Source organism: Leptodactylus fuscus, chromosome 2 (genome assembly GCF_031893055.1).
Source record: "Leptodactylus fuscus isolate aLepFus1 chromosome 2, aLepFus1.hap2, whole genome shotgun sequence".
Lineage (NCBI taxonomy): Eukaryota > Metazoa > Chordata > Amphibia > Anura > Leptodactylidae > Leptodactylus > Leptodactylus fuscus.
The window spans coordinates 6,518,713-6,534,952 of record NC_134266.1 but is presented as its reverse complement, the minus strand read 5'-3'; the positions used below and the strand labels follow the sequence as shown (position 1 = coordinate 6,534,952).

The window sequence follows — 16,240 nt, the reverse complement described above, 5'->3', positions numbered from 1 at the left end:
CAGCGGTTGTCAGGGCTCTCGTGTATACCTATATACTCTGTGTCCATATCTGCAGCTAGGGGAATGTCTCTCTGGTATATTCTCTGCTTCTTATCAGAGCTGACACCTCTCTGAGCGTGGCAAAATATGTTGGGATGGGGCAATAAATATCCTTTCAGTCACTTGGGTCTTGCTGTGTATACAATCTGGAGAGTCCTGCAGACCTGCCCACTTGTCTATCTGTGCAGTGAGGTGAAGCGCAGCACATACAGCTATATCTAATCTTATCGTATATCTCAGGACTGTAATGGAGTTTTATAGAGAATATAATAAAAGTTGTATCTTAATTCTATATCAGATGTCTAATAGGCCTCATGGATTTATTACAGCCTCTTGGAATTCTGACAACATGACCCTCAATACAGGAAAGCTTGGTCTGTAGCCCTCTGACCCGTAGCAGAGAATCCCAAGGAGACCCCTCCCGAGGCGACCACTCCTGTAATAACTTTCCATTTTTGAATTGCTATTCAAGCAGTTCCCTCTCCGGTTCTTTGGATGCACGCCCGCCCTGTAAGACGTCTCCGGGGCCTTGGCTGCTCCTCACGATGCAGGATTCACCCTTCTCCGTGGAGTTAACATGCTCAGCCGCCCAGCAGAATCTTGACAACGGGACAATCTGTTGAATTTGGACTGTTCAGCGACTCGGCTGGGAGACAACGTACGAAAATAAATATTCACTCAGGAAAAAAAAAAAAAAGGCAGCTTTTTCTCTTGTGCCTGCGTAGAGCCGAGACGCTGCTGGCTGCATTTCTGCTGTGTAAAGTTTCCTATCAGGACACAATGATACAAATTCCTCTGGCAAGACGAGACGGACCCGTTATGTATAGATGTCATTTTTTTTTTGCTCTCGTCTTGTTGTTGTTGGTTGTTTGTTTAATAAGACATTTCCTCTCGGTTAGTGGAAGTTGAATCGTAAGAGGCTCCAGTAATTTTCCTCCTCCTCCCCTCCCAGCGCTGCACTCTGGAACACTGTGAACTAAAAAAAAAAAAAAATCAGTGAGTTAAAGCGTGAAGCTATTATCAGAATCCTAGCCGGCCGCTCTCGGGAGGCTGCGAGTGTGGCGAGCAGCGTCATCGCCGGATGGAAAGCGGAGCAACCGCCACCACGTCGGTGAGTGGTGGGAATCCATGGCTTTCAGGTGTCGAGGATGCAGGGTGTTACTGCCCCTCCCCGGGGAGACCTACGGCAACAGGAGAGAGAGGTTTCAGCAGCGTTTAGTGCTGAGCTAGCAGTTTGCCGCTCGCTACACTCACATTGGCTTCGGAGTAACATGTGCCCGGTGCCCAGAGTTGGGCGAGATATCCTGATGCCGCCAGTGGGTGTCGGATTTGGCACGACAAACAAGGTGCTGGTACAGAGAGTGGGAAAATATGTGGATCCATCACTTGGAGTTTTTAACTGGCAGCCGTTCACGTCTCTCTCCGTTCCAAGCATTTGCATTCTGCCGATGGCCCGGCCAAGAAAGAGGGAGGAAAAAAAAAAAATTCTACAGGGGAAGTATAGTTATTAGGAAAAGGCCAGACTTAACGGGTAGCGAGGAGTGATCCGGGGCAGTACCCCACCCCCCACCAGCTTCCTTGTGGTCCCACCTCCCCCCCCCCCCAACTGTCGTCCTACTTTTGCTTTGTTTTTTTTATTTTCCTTTGCATCTTAAGGCTTTTCCATTGAGCGTCACTATATCAATCCTTATTTTTTCTTTATTTTTGTCTCTTCGGTGTCCCGTCCAGGCCTCGGCATTGCCAAGTGTCGATCGATCCCAGCAGGGCCCGAGTCACAGTAAGCCTCATTCTATTGCTTTATTGTGGATGTTTGTCCCGTGTAAAGTTTGTTGGTTTGTCTCAGCCCGTGCCAGCTGCATTCCTACGGGAAATACTGGGAAAATCACACAGAATTTTATTAATTTTAGTGCGACAGGCAGCCCCCACCCCCACCCTGAGCCCGGTCCAGTACTGGTCAGTGAGTGTTACCAGGCCTACACAGTGCTGTTGTGTTCCAGCCCGGCCGAGGCAACTTTTTTCTATTTTTTTTATACTATTACTCTTTTACATTCGTGCCTCGTAGTAATAATCCCGTCCTTAACCGTTTCCCTTCGCTGCATCGTATAAAGGCGGGAAAAATGACGAATTAGGAAAATATTAGGATGATATTCTCCTGGTAGTTCTTCATTCATTGAGACACAGATAACGACATCCGGCACTGGCCAAAAAAAAAAAAAAAATCAAAAAGTTGCACTGGAATGAATTTCTCAGTCCGGCACTTTAAGGAGCGTCCTACGAGTGCGCCCTTGTGTTCTCGGGGCTTCCATCGCACCTTCTCGCCATAATCTCATATACTATATACCATAGAAGTAGAACATTGAGGTTCACCCCGCGGGTCCCCCCCACAACGTGAGCGAAAGAAAAACATCAGAAGTTGTGACACACCTACTACAAGGCAGCGAGGAGCGGCCCAGCGGTGGGATTTTTTTGGCTGATAATTTGTGAAATTGGCAGAATCAATGGCTGAACGTCACAAGATGTTAATACTAATGTGTGTCAGGCATCGGGAAGCGAATCTGAGGAGTCTCATGTCAGGTGTCTGAGGGTTAATGGAATAAAAAACATCTCAAAATCTGGTGTATTAAACATATATTATGTTATAGAAGGAAGGAGAAATAAAATACTGAAAGTAAGAGATAAAAATGTAACAAAAATCAAAATGTATCAACTTATAGATCAAATGTGAAAAAATGGTAACACAGGTAATATAGGATAAAGAATATCTAACACATAATGTCATTCTATAATACACAGCACTATATATAACATAGATGTATAGATAATATCAGATGTATGGTAAAATATAGCGGAAAATAAAAGAAGGAGAGGATTATAATAATAAGTATACACTGAACAATGGGTATAAGAAAATATTAGAAGAAAAGCCTCGTCTATGTATAGAATAATATACATATACCCTATAGCACAATGTAATGGAGTAATATGATCTGATAGCTTAATAATATATAATGTGACATTGGATAAAGTAGAATATAATAATTATTGGCAGTGTAGAATTTTTTTTGGATTAAAAAAAAAAGTCCAAGTAAAATAAAAACTATTAATAAGACGAGAGATCAAAACTATCAATGTCTATGTATGAAACAATGCAGAATATATATATATATATATATATATATATATATATATATACAGTATGTAATATATTACTATATACTATACTGCACTACAGTTATAATGTAATCACATCATGTATGTAACATAGTATAATGAAAAATATAATGTAGTACAATGTATATAGTGTAATATAGTGTTAGATACAATGTATAATGGAAGAATACATATAGAATACATTAGTATCATTGAGTACAATATAATGAAATATAGGATAAGGAAATAATACACGCAGAATAAAATAATATAGGATAATGTAATACCGCATAAAGTATAGTATCATATAATGTAGTACTAGATATAATGTAGTACAATCTAAGTGTACATATAGTATGGTATAATAATATAATATAGAATAAGGTAATATCACATGTAGTATAGTATAATATAATATAATGTAGCATTAGATGTAATGTAGGATAATGGTATAGTATAATATAATGCAATGCAATATTGGATAATGTAATAATATAGATATAGTGCAGTATATAGCATTAGGTATAATGTAGGATCATGTAATACACTATAGTATACTATAATGTAGTATTAGATATAATGTAGGATAGTGTATTTGTACATATAGTGTGGTATAATAATATAATGTAAGATAATGTCATTGTACATTCTGTATATTATAATGCAATGCCATATAGGATAATGTAATATGATATACAATATAGTATAATATAGTATATACTATTAGATATAATGAAGGATAATGTCATCATACATAGGTTATAATAATATAATACAATGTAGTATAATATAATGTAATACTATCTACAGAGGTATCAGAATATACAGTAATTAGCATTAGGCATGTAATCTTACATAGGACATAATATATTATCACATACAGTATAGCCTGATATAATGTAGCTTTAAATATGTTCTAGGATAATGTAATCACACATAGGGTATAATAATATAATGTAACGCTATACTATATACAGTATCCTATAATATATTGCAGCATTATATAGCTTATAGGATAATGTAATGTCACATAGGGTATTATAGTATGTAATATAATAATATATTACAGTATAATATAGTATAGTCTAATATAATGTAGCATTAGATATGTTCTAGGATAATGTAATCACACATATAGTGTAGCATTATATGATATAAGCAGAGACATTTCTCCATCTTTCTGTATTGGACATTGTAAATTTGGATCAGGGCATAAAGCCGTCCAGTGTCCTGTAGACACCTGCTGAGACCCCTTGGCTCATGAAGTACAGAACATGGGGGGACATTCCACTCTTAATGTCCGCCTGCCAAAAAATAAGAAAAAAAAATCCAGGAAAACTGTGCGAGCCTTATAACCAGTGTGCGGCGCTGGCTGATGGACCCACTGAGGCTCCAGATCCCAGGAATGTCACCTGTTAGTGGCCCTTGAAAGGTATTGGGGAATACTGCACTGCACTGCACTGAATGCTGCACTTGTCCCTCTGCACTGGTCTCCCTGCACTGGTCTCCCTGTACTAGTCTCCTTGCATTAGTCCCTCTGCACTGGTCTCCCTTCCCTGGTCTATCTGCGCTGGTCTCTCTGCACTGCGCTCCCTGCACTTGTCCCTCTGTACTGGTCTCTCTTCCCTGGTCCCTCTTGACTGGTCTCCCTGCACTGGTCCTTCTGCACTGGTCTCCCTGCACTGGTCTCTCTTCACTGGTCTCTCTTCACTGGTCTCCCAGCACTGGTCCCTCTTCACTGGTCTCCCAGCACTGGTCCCTCTTCACTGGTCTCCCAGCACTGGTCCCTCTTCACTGGTCTCCCAGCACTGGTCCCTCTTCACTGGTCTCCCAGCACTGGCCCCTCTGCACTGGCCCCTCTGCACTGGTCTCCTTGCATTAGTCCCTCTGCACTGGTCTCCCTTCCCTGGTCTATCTGCGCTGGTCTCTCTGCACTGCGCTCCCTGCACTTGTCCCTCTGTACTGGTCTCTCTTCCCTGGTCCCTCTTGACTGGTCTCCCTGCACTGGTCCTTCTGCACTGGTCTCCCTGCACTGGTCTCCCTGCACTGGTCTCTCTTCACTGGTCTCTCTTCACTGGTCTCCCAGCACTGGTCCCTCTTCACTGGTCTCCCAGCACTGGTCCCTCTTCACTGGTCTCCCAGCACTGGTCCCTCTTCACTGGTCTCCCAGCACTGGCCCCTCTGCACTGGTCTATCTGCACTGGTTTCCCTTCCCTGGATTCCCTGCATTGGGCTCCCTGCACTGGTTTGGTGGATTGTTAGGGTGACATAGATGGCATTTTATTTTGAGATAAAGGAACACAAGGTGCCCATAGCTGTTCTTACACAGGGGCCCTCTCTGTTGACTGGATGCCACTTTCTCTGGACACAGTGAGGGCCATGACCCATAAACCCCCACAATCAGTGATGCAAATATGGCCCATATGAGAGGGCCAGGGATGACATGAGTCAGGACAGGATGTATTGACTCATCCTATAGAAATTCACTAATCCTCAGATCCATGACTCACTGGCTCCAGAGAGAGGAGCTGACAACCTGCCTCACTGTGCTGGGGATTTGGGAAGGGTAATCTTGTATTCCGTGTATTGTACTAGGAATCCTGACACCAGAGCCCCAAAATCAGAGTCATGAGGTGCCCATTTGTGCAACATTATATTGGGCTAATGTCCCAGATAAATATTATATATATGACCGACAATGAACCTACAGGGGGTGGCAGTGAGATAATGTTCATGCCGTCACTGTAGTGCTTATTCACACCTGGAAGTTCTAAAACTGTAAGCCCCCCCCAAAAAAAATAAAAATAAAAATAAATAAATAAATAAACAGGATTAGAGGGACCCAGTCCTCCCATGTCGTGAGCCAACCATGCAGCATTACATATGGGGGTTTATGGGTCTCTCTAACACTCCTGATATTGAGGCTACATATTCCAGAGTGTCTAAGCTCCATAGGTAAGAGGCTGAAGCAGCAGGGGGTGCAGTCTGAGCGCCAAGAGCCCACATTATTTGGATTGGACCGTGGGGGGGGGGGGTTACACCCTTTGGCATTAGCACTACATGCACCAGAAGACAAGGGATATACATGTGTGCATGGGGTGACGGGTGTGAGCTTGTGCAGTCTCAGAGCGGACAGGTGACATTATTTAGGGATGGACACCTAGATCTGTAGTTACTGCTTTTGTGCACCTCGAGGTGTTAAAACTGAAACGTCTCCCACCCCGGGTGAATGCAATCTCTGCTTTGTGCCATTTCTGCGTCTCTCCTTCCCTTTATCATCTGCCATTGCTCAGTGTATATTAGCTAGTGATGCAGCGCGGCTTCCCTGGAACATTGCAAGAAAATTTCCAGTAATATCAGATTCTTTTTACTCTTAAAAATGTTGAAAATAACGTTGTTGGTCCTGGACGTTTACTAAGCGATCAAATATTATCTCTCCGTTCTGGTAATAAGGTTTAATACACATTATATCCGTAAGAGAATAATCTAAGGCTGAGGCCCCACGTTGCAGAAACGCAGCTTTTGTGTTGCAGATTTTGTTGCAGGAGGGGATTGAGCCAAAGGTTGAAGTAGAAGAAATTTCCCAGATATTCCACAATCCTTTTGTAACCCCATCTTGACTTTGGCTCAAAAAACTGCAACCAAAAAATGCGTTCTGCAACGTGAGGCCTAAGACTGCGTTCACATCTGTGTCGGATGTCTGTAGGAAAATCCGCCAAAAATCAGCAGAGAGACAAGTCCTGGCGGGGGACTATTCAGTATATAAACAGCGGAAACCCGACAGATCCCATTATAGTCTATGGTACTTGAGGGTGTCTGCGGGTAATCGCTGTTTTAGCGGACGGGCTCTCAGTCGTTCGGGTCCCCGGGTCTAGTGACCCTGCCCAATACTGCAGGCTTACTGCTGTATTATTCAGATTTTTGGGAATTTTTTTTTAAATGGACGGCTTTTATGTTTGTCATAAAGATTTGTCGTAGAATTTCTGGATTGAAACATTCAGGGTTGTATATATTGTGAATTTAGGCGATTTTTGTTGTACATGATGGGCCGTGGCTGGAAGAGTTATGTAATATGGCTGGTCCTCCTTGTACCTATGTGATATAAGTCTACAGTATATGCCGTGTCTTCTTCCATACGATTCATAGTTCAAATTTTTTGTCATTTTGAATTATTTCCAATTTTTGGCAAACTACAGTAAAGTGAGAAAAAATTGCTGAAAATGAATCATTCCCCATTTAGCTGCATAACTATGTGCACGGTGTAGTACTGAGCTATGACCTGTAGGTGTCACTGTGGGAATTACCTTCCATTTTCTTATAGGTGAACTGGTCACAGTGACACCTACAGGCCGCACGTAGGTATTGCAGAATGGAAAGTCGTGTAAATAGAAACCTAAGCAGAGACGATGAGCAGATGTGATAAATGTAATGATAGAAAAGTTCTTAGACATCGGAACAACTGATACATAAGGGGATGACGTCAGCGCTAGAAGGGTCAGACAAAAAACATGAAATCGCTCTCCGCAGCTGGACCGACTTGGAGGCGACATGATGGAAATCTCTTATTATGGAAATAACGTAACAAAAAACAGAGCAGATACAGTTCATGGCGGAGAATGAGAAGGTTAATTGTTTACAGCCCGTGGTCCGAAGGCCGTCCTGACCTAGTCCTGCTCACACAGGTGACGATGGCGGTTTGGAGCAGTGTGTCAGTGCAGTTGGTGCTCTGTGAGCTAAAGCCTCTATTCATACCAATGATGTACACATTGATTTTAATGGGCATCACATGGACGCATTAAAATAACAGGGGGCCATTCACATCACCAACTTTTTGATACATCAAATGTTTGCCCTTTAGACAAATCTATGAGGGATGGAAAATGTCTGTGAATTATGTCCCCTAATAACTAACCTATCTATCTGCAGCAAAAACAAACTTCTCCGGCAACTCTCCGATGATAAAATATAACTTTTATTCAGAAAACATCATAAAATGACAAAAAATTTGATGTCGATCACAAAATAAAGAAAAAAAATATAGAATCAGGTTTTTTGTTTTTTTTTGTTTTTAACGCAGGCAGTGTGAATTCACTCATATTTACCGATTTATAATCTTGATGGGTTGAGGGGAAAAAAATCCTTTTGGATGACCTGTAGAGAAGGTTGAATGTTCTTCTTTTGTATCCTTATAATAAATTAGGGTTCAGGAGTAACATAGATATATTTCGGTATATATGCATATGTTATAACTAGTGGAGCTTCAGGTCCAGGTGACGAATAATTTGCAAAGATGACCAGGGTGGTTCCCTAACACCGGAAATTGAGATGGGTGAGAAACCTATATTAACCCAGGTCATTCTATTCAGAGCATGCGCTGAGGAAGGAACGATGGTTCCGCAACGCATCTGCGGTTTTTAGGGGGTTTATATATTTTTTTTCTTTATTTTGTGATCGACATCAAATTTTTTGTCATTTTATGATGTTTTCTGAATAAAAGTTATATTTTATCATCAGAGAGTTGCTGGAGAAATTTGTTTTTTGCCGTGGAGATATTACACTCAAGGAATAGACTGTATTGCCGTGCACCCCGAAGAATTTAACCATTGAAAAGCCGATGTCTGAAATCAACCTGCGGGTGAGCTGAACCTTTTTGTACCTTTTTTTTCTATCTATCTTCAGGACTGGGGTGATATGCTGGTTCTGGTGACAGTAACCTATCTATCTGCAGGGCTGGGGTGATATACTGGTTCTGGTGACAGTAACCTATCTATCTGCAGGGCTGGGGTGATATGCTGGTTCTGGTGACAGTAACCTATCTATCTGCAGGGCTGGGGTGATATGCTGGGTCTGGTGACAGTAACCTATCTATCTGCAGGACTGGGGTGATATGCTGGTTCTGGTGATAGTAACCTATCTATCTGCAGGGCTGGGGTGATATGCTGGTTCAGGTGACAGTAACCTATCTATCTGCAGGGCTGGGGTGATATGCTGGTTCAGGTGACAGTAACCTATCTATCTGCAGGGCTGGGGTGATATGCTGGGTCTGGTGACAGTAACCTATCTATCTGCAGGGCTGGGGTGATATGCTGGGTCTGGTGACAGTAAACTATCTATCTGCAGGGCTGGGGTGATATGCTGGTTCTGGTGACAGTAACCTATCTATCTGCAGGGCTGGGGTGATATACTGGGTCTGGTGACAGTAACCTATCTATCTGCAGGGCTGGGGTGATATGCTGGTTCTGGTGACAGTAACCTATCTATCTGCAGGGCTGGGAGGATATGCTGGTTCTGGTGACAGTAACCTATCTATCTGCAGGGCTGGGGTGATATGCTGGTTCTGGTGACAGTAACCTATCTATCTGCAGGACTGGGGTGATATGCTGGTTCTGGTGACAGTAACCTATCTATCTGCAGGGCTGGGGTGATATGCTGGTTCTGGTGACAGTAAACTATCTATCTGCAGGGCTGGGGTGATATGCTGGTTCTAGTGACAGTAACCTATCTATCTACAGGGCTGGGGTGATATGCTGGGTCTGGTGACAGTAACCTATCTATCTGCAGGGCTGGGGTGATATGCTGGGTCTGGTGACAGTAACCTATCTATCTGCAGGGCTGGGGTGATATGCTGGGTCTGGTGACAGTAACCTATCTATCTACAGGGCTGGGGTGATATGCTGGGTCTGGTGACAGTAACCTATCTATCTGCAGGGCTGGGGTGATATGCTGGTTCAGGTGACAGTAACCTATCTATCTGCAGGGCTGGGGTGATATGCTGGGTCTGGTGACAGTAACCTATCTATCTGCAGGGCTGGGGTGATATGCTGGGTCTGGTGACAGTAAACTATCTATCTGCAGGGCTGGGGTGATATGCTGGTTCTGGTGACAGTAACCTATCTATCTGCAGGGCTGGGGTGATATACTGGGTCTGGTGACAGTAACCTATCTATCTGCAGGGCTGGGGTGATATGCTGGGTCTGGTGACAGTAAACTATCTATCTGCAGGGCTGGGGTAATATGCTGGTTCTGGTGACAGTAACCTATCTATCTGCAGGGCTGGGTGATATGCTGGTTCTGGTGACACTAACCTATCTATCTGCAGGACTGGGGTGATATGCTGGTTCTGGTGACAGTAACCTATCTATCTGCAGGGCTGGGGTGATATACTGGTTCTGGTGACAGTAACCTATCTATCTGCAGGGCTGGGAGGATATGCTGGTTCTGGTGACAGTAACCTATCTATCTGCAGGGCTGGGGTGATATGCTGGTTCTGGTGACAGTAACCTATCTATCTGCAGGGCTGGGGTGATATGCTGGTTCTGGTGACAGTAACCTATCTATCTGCAGGGCTGGGGTGATATGCTGGTTCTGGTGACAGTAAACTATCTATCTGCAGGGCTGGGGTGATATGCTGGTTCTGGTGACAGTAACCTATCTATCTACAGGGCTGGGGTGATATGCTGGTTCTGGTGACAGTAAACTATCTATCTGCAGGGCTGGGGTGATATGCTGGGTCTGGTGACAGTAACCTATCTATCTGCAGGGCTGGGGTGATATGCTGGTTCTGGTGACAGTAACCTATGTATCTGCAGGGCTGGGGTGATATGCTGGTTCCTTCATGTTACGCCCCTGCCCCCCCAGTACTTACATCAGGTGTACTTATTACACTCTCCAGGCTGTGGCGCCGGCTGCAGGCCTCCCCTCTGATCTCCAGGATCGGGCTCCTCTTCTTCTCTTCTTCCTCCTGACTTTCCTCATCAGTCATGTGTCAATAGAGTAAATTACATTTGTTCTGGTTAAAAATTAATAGTTGTTGATTCGGTGTCAGAAGTCGGAGGAGAAATTATAAGTGTTGTCCCAGCGGGGTTTGGGGTAATGTGTAGAAACCTGAAAGCTGCTCCTCACCCACGTCCTCCATCCACAGGAGACTCGGGAGATCCTGCCGCATTATAATAGGAGGAAGCTCAGGACAAATGTCGCTCCCAGTCTCAGTGCAGAGGAGATTGCTCTCTTCCCCTCGGCGGCCCTGGAGTCAGGAATATTCCACGTGCCGCACTTCTAATCCCCTCGTATATGTGGTAATTACCGACACCGGAGCAATAACCTCCTCTTCATGCTGTACGGCACTTACACCCCCACCCGGCTCCGAGCATAGAGACTGTAGCACTGGATGACACTTGTTTCCCAATGTAATGGGGGGTCTAGTTCAGGATACCGGTCCATGCTGATCTAGAGGAACCTCCACAAATAGCATTTTGCTTCTCTGTACCCATTTTGAGTCACATGACATTTTCTTCTCCATTCACATCCAAAGCAACACCAAGAATTTTGCAATTTTTTTGCAATTTCCAGAGAGTTATGCACATTAAGAGTCTAGATGAAGCAAAAAACATTGAAAATCTTCAGACCTCCTCGTCCCCTTTTCTTATTGTTTATAACATGACATAGACCTTGGTGTGTCAGGTCCGTGACATGAGTATTGCTATAGGTCTTCTCCTGGTGTTCTGGTGGCCATAAGGGGTACAGAAGAAGCATTCATGTCCCCGAGATGGCTGAGTCTTCTCATGCTGCCTGGTCTGGCTCCCTGGTCACTCTGGATGGATTGGGAATTGAAGTCCCTGTCCCTGTTCCTGCACAGGCAGAGCTTCATTTACCTTCTCCTCATACATCTTCTTACGTGGTCTCCTCGTATCATCCATGTTCTGTCTCTGTACTGTACGGTGTTCCCTCTTCTGCCGCTGTGATCACTGATGTTAACGCATGAACTCTTCATACAGATGAATGTATCTTCATGTATGTTCTCTTCTTACTGACGCCTGGTCTCATTATATTGATGCATGATCTTATGATGTCCATGTATGATCTCCTCATGTGGTGTCCATGTATGTTCTCCTCATATGTCTCATCATATCATTGTATGTTCTCCTCGTGATGTCCATGTATGTTCTCCTCGTGTGATGTCCATGTATGTTCTCCTCATGTGATGTCCATGTATGTTCTCCTCATGTGATGTCCATGTATGATCTCCTCGTGTGATGTCCATGTATGATCTCCTCGTGTGATGTCCATGTATGTTCTCCTCATGTGATGTCCATGTATGTTCTCCTCATGTGATGTCCATGTATGTTCTCCTCATGTGATGTCCATGTATGTTCTCCTCATGTGATGTCCATGTATGTTCTCCTCATGTGATGTCCATGTATGTTCTCCTCATGTGATGTCCATGTATGTTCTCCTCATGTGATGTCCATGTATGTTCTCCTCATGTGATGTCCATGTATGTTCTCCTCATGTGATGTCCATGTATGTTCTCCTCATGTGATGTCCATGTATGATCTCCTCGTGTGATGTCCATGTATGTTCTCCTCGTGTGATGTCCATGTATGTTCTCCTCGTGTGATGTCCATGTATGTTCTCCACATGTGATGTCCATGTATGTTCTCCTCATCCTAATATACAGTTCTGTCTCTGTATGCTGATGCGTGTTTCTCTCCTCTCTCTCTCCACACTTTCCTTACACTGATGTACTGTATCATGGCAGGATGATATATGATATGTAGATGTATATATTGTCTTCTTCATGGTCTTCTGTAGATGATGTCCTATGTGGTCTTCTTATAGTGCATGAACCTTTCAGCATATCATGGTGTTACTTGGACTCCTCCTGATGTCACTTCCTCTCACTATGATAATGTCTTGTCTTCTTATGATTTCATATTGTTATATATGATCTCCTCATGATGTTACACATTCTCTATACCGTATAATGTGGCATAGTCTCCTTTGATAATTCTTTGACTCCTCCTGTTGATGCATTATATGTTCATGGTCCATATTGGCACATACATCGTCTTGGCTTCATGATGAACACTTCTTGTTCTGATGCATCACATTTTCATGATGTTGTATGGTCTGCTTCTAATAGTACATGGTCTTACAATGATGATTTGTGGTTCGCTTATCTGATACATGGTCTCTTCAGGATGATACATGGTCTCCCTAGGATGATACGTGGTCTCCTCAGGATGATACGTGGTCTCCTCAGGATGATACATGGTCTCCTCAGGATGATACATGGTCTCTTCAGGATGATACATGGTCTCTTCAGGATGATACATGATCTCCTCAGGATGATACATGGTCTCTTCAGGATGATACATGGTCTCCTCAGGATGATACATGGTCTCCTCAGGATGATACATGGTCTCCTCAGGATGATACATGGTCTCCTCAGGATGATACATGGTCTCCTCAGGATGATACATGGTCTCCTCAGGATGATACATGCTCTCCCCAGGATGATCCATGCTCTCCCCAGGATGATGCATGGTCTCCTCAGGATGATACATTGTCTCAGGATGTTGGATTACCTCCATTAGAATCTATTGATTCAGATTCATTTTGCTCTACATTGTTTCACAAACAGACTTAAACTCTTAACGTTTAGATTTTCATGACCAAACCATGATGACAACCCGAGTACACGGCTCATGTGGCCTTTTCCTTCATGTTATTTAGTCATTCTAGATGTCCAGAGATTTAGACAATACATCTAGTTATTAAACACAAGGGCCCGGTGACTTTTACAGCTTCGTATTACTGTGGAGATTATTTGTGGGGTGAGGTACATGCTCTAGTCTTCTAGTAGGGTGGTATTTATATTCTGGTCCTCTAGTCAGATGAGGCTCATGTTCTCATCTTCTAGTCTGGTGGGGTTCATGTTCCATCTTCTAGTCTGGTGGGGTTCATGTTCCATCTTCTAGTCTGGTGGGGTTCATGTTCCGTCTTCTAGTCTGGTGGGGTTCATGTTCCGTCTTCTGGTCAGGCGGGTTCATGTTCTCGTCTTCTGGTCAGGTGGGTTCATGTTCTCGTCTTCTGGTCAGGTGGGTTCATGTTCTCGTCTTCCGGTCAGGTGGGTTCATGTTCTCGTCTTCTGGTCAGGTGGGTTCATGTTCTCGTCTTCCGGTCAGGTGGGTTCATGTTCTCGTCTTCTGGTCAGGTGGGTTCATGTTCTCGTCTTCTGGTCAGGTGGGTTCATGTTCTCGTCTTCCGGTCAGGTGGGTTCATGTTCTCGTCTTCCGGTCAGGTGGGTTCATGTTCTCGTCTTCCGGTCAGGTGGGTTCATGTTCTCGTCTTCTGGTCAGGTGGGTTCATGTTCTCGTCTTCTGGTCAGGTGGGTTCATGTTCTCGTCTTCTGGTCAGGTGGGTTCATGTTCTCGTCTTCTGGTCAGGTGGGTTCATGTTCTCGTCTTCTGGTCAGGTGGGTTCATGTTCTCGTCTTCTGGTCAAGTAGGTTGATATTCTCATCTTCTGGTCAGGTTGGTTCATGTTCTCGTCTTCTGGTCAGGTGGGTTCATGTTCTGGTCAGGTGGGTTCATCTTCTGGTCAGGTGGGTTCATCTTCTCGTCTTCTGGTCAGGTGGGTTCATGTTCTCATCTTCTGGTCAGGTGGGTTCATGTTCTGGTCAGGTGGGTTCATCTTCTGGTCAGGTGGGTTCATGTTCTCGTCTTCTGGTCAGGTGGGTTCATATTCTCATCTTCTGGTCAAGTAGGTTGATATTCTCATCTTCTGGTCAGGTTGGTTCATGTTCTCATCTTCTGGTCAGGTGGGTTCATGTTCTCGTCTTCTGGACAGGTGGGTTCATGTTCTCGTCTTCTGGTCAGGTGGGTTCATGTTCTCGTCTTCTGGTCAGGTGGGTTCATGTTCTCGTCTTCTGGTCAGGTGGGTTCATGTTCTCATCTTCTGGTCAGGTGGGTTCATCTTCTGGTCAGGTGGGTTCATGTTCTTGTCTTCTGGTCAGGTGGGTTCATGTTCTCATCTTCTGGTCAAGTAGGTTGATATTCTCATCTTCTGGTCAGGTGGGTTCATCTTCTGGTCAGGTGGGTTCATGTTCTCGTCTTCTGGTCAGGTGGGTTCATCTTCTGGTCAGGTGGGTTCATGTTCTCATCTTCTGGTCAAGTAGGTTGATATTCTCATCTTCTGGTCAGGTTGGTTCATGTTCTCATCTTCTGGTCAGGTTGGTTCATGTTCTCATCTTCTGGTCAGGTGGGTTCATGTTCTCGTCTTCTGGACAGGTGGGTTCATGTTCTCGTCTTCTGGTCAGGTGGGTTCATGTTCTCATCTTCTGGTCAGGTGGGTTCATCTTCTGGTCAGGTGGGTTCATGTTCTCGTCTTCTGGTCAGGTGGGTTCATCTTCTGGTCAGGTGGGTTCATGTTCTCGTCTTCTGGTCAAGTAGGTTGATATTCTCATCTTCTGGTCAGGTTGGTTCATGTTCTCATCTTCTGGTCAGGTGGGTTCATGTTCTCATCTTCTGGTCAGGTGGGTTCATGTTCTCGTCTTCTGGTCAAGTAGGTTGATATTCTCATCTTCTGGTCAGGTTGGTTCATGTTCTCATCTTCTGGTCAGGTGGGTTCATGTTCTCGTCTTCTGGTCAGGTGGGTTCATGTTCTCGTCTTCTGGTCAGGTGGGTTCATGTTCTCATCTTCTGGTCAGGTGGGTTCATCTTCTGGTCAGGTGGGTTCATGTTCTCGTCTTCTGGTCAGGTGGGTTCATCTTCTGGTCAGGTGGGTTCATGTTCTCATCTTCTGGTCAAGTAGGTTGATATTCTCATCTTCTGGTCAGGTTGGTTCATGTTCTCATCTTCTGGTCAGGTGGGTTCATGTTCTCGTCTTCTGGACAGGTGGGTTCATGTTCTCGTCTTCTGGTCAGGTGGGTTCATGTTCTCGTCTTCTGGTCAGGTGGGTTCATGTTCTCGTCTTCTGGTCAGGTGGGTTCATGTTCTCGTCATCTGGTCAGGTGGGTTCATCTTCTGGTCAGGTGGGTTCATGTTCTCGTCTTCTGGTCAAGTAGGTTGATATTCTCATCTTCTGGTCAGGTTGGTTCATGTTCTCATCTTCTGGTCAGGTGGGTTCATGTTCTCGTCTTCTGGTCAGGTGGGTTCATGTTCTCGTCTTCTGGTCAGGTGGGTTCATGTTCTCGTCTTCTGGACAGGTGGGTTCATGTTCTCGTCTTCTGGTCAGGTGGGTTCATGTTCTCGTCTTCTGGTCAGGTGGG

General features: G+C 44.4%; 1 protein-coding gene across 8 annotated transcripts in view; it reads left to right on the top strand.

Moving 5' to 3' along the window:
- ZBTB20 (zinc finger and BTB domain containing 20) overlaps positions 1-16,240 on the top strand; it is a 654,299-nt gene that overhangs the window by 499,946 nt on the left and 138,113 nt on the right. The window contains exons 1-2 of one of the 8 annotated variants that reach the window (XM_075263312.1): positions 1,103-1,150; positions 1,768-1,816. The exons of 6 other annotated variants lie outside the window; for them this stretch is intronic. The gene's annotated coding sequence lies outside the window, so the exon portion shown is untranslated. Of the gene's footprint in view, positions 1-1,102; positions 1,151-1,767; positions 1,817-16,240 lie in introns of those variants that run through there. One more of the 8 variants, XM_075263306.1, reaches the window with a different exon arrangement.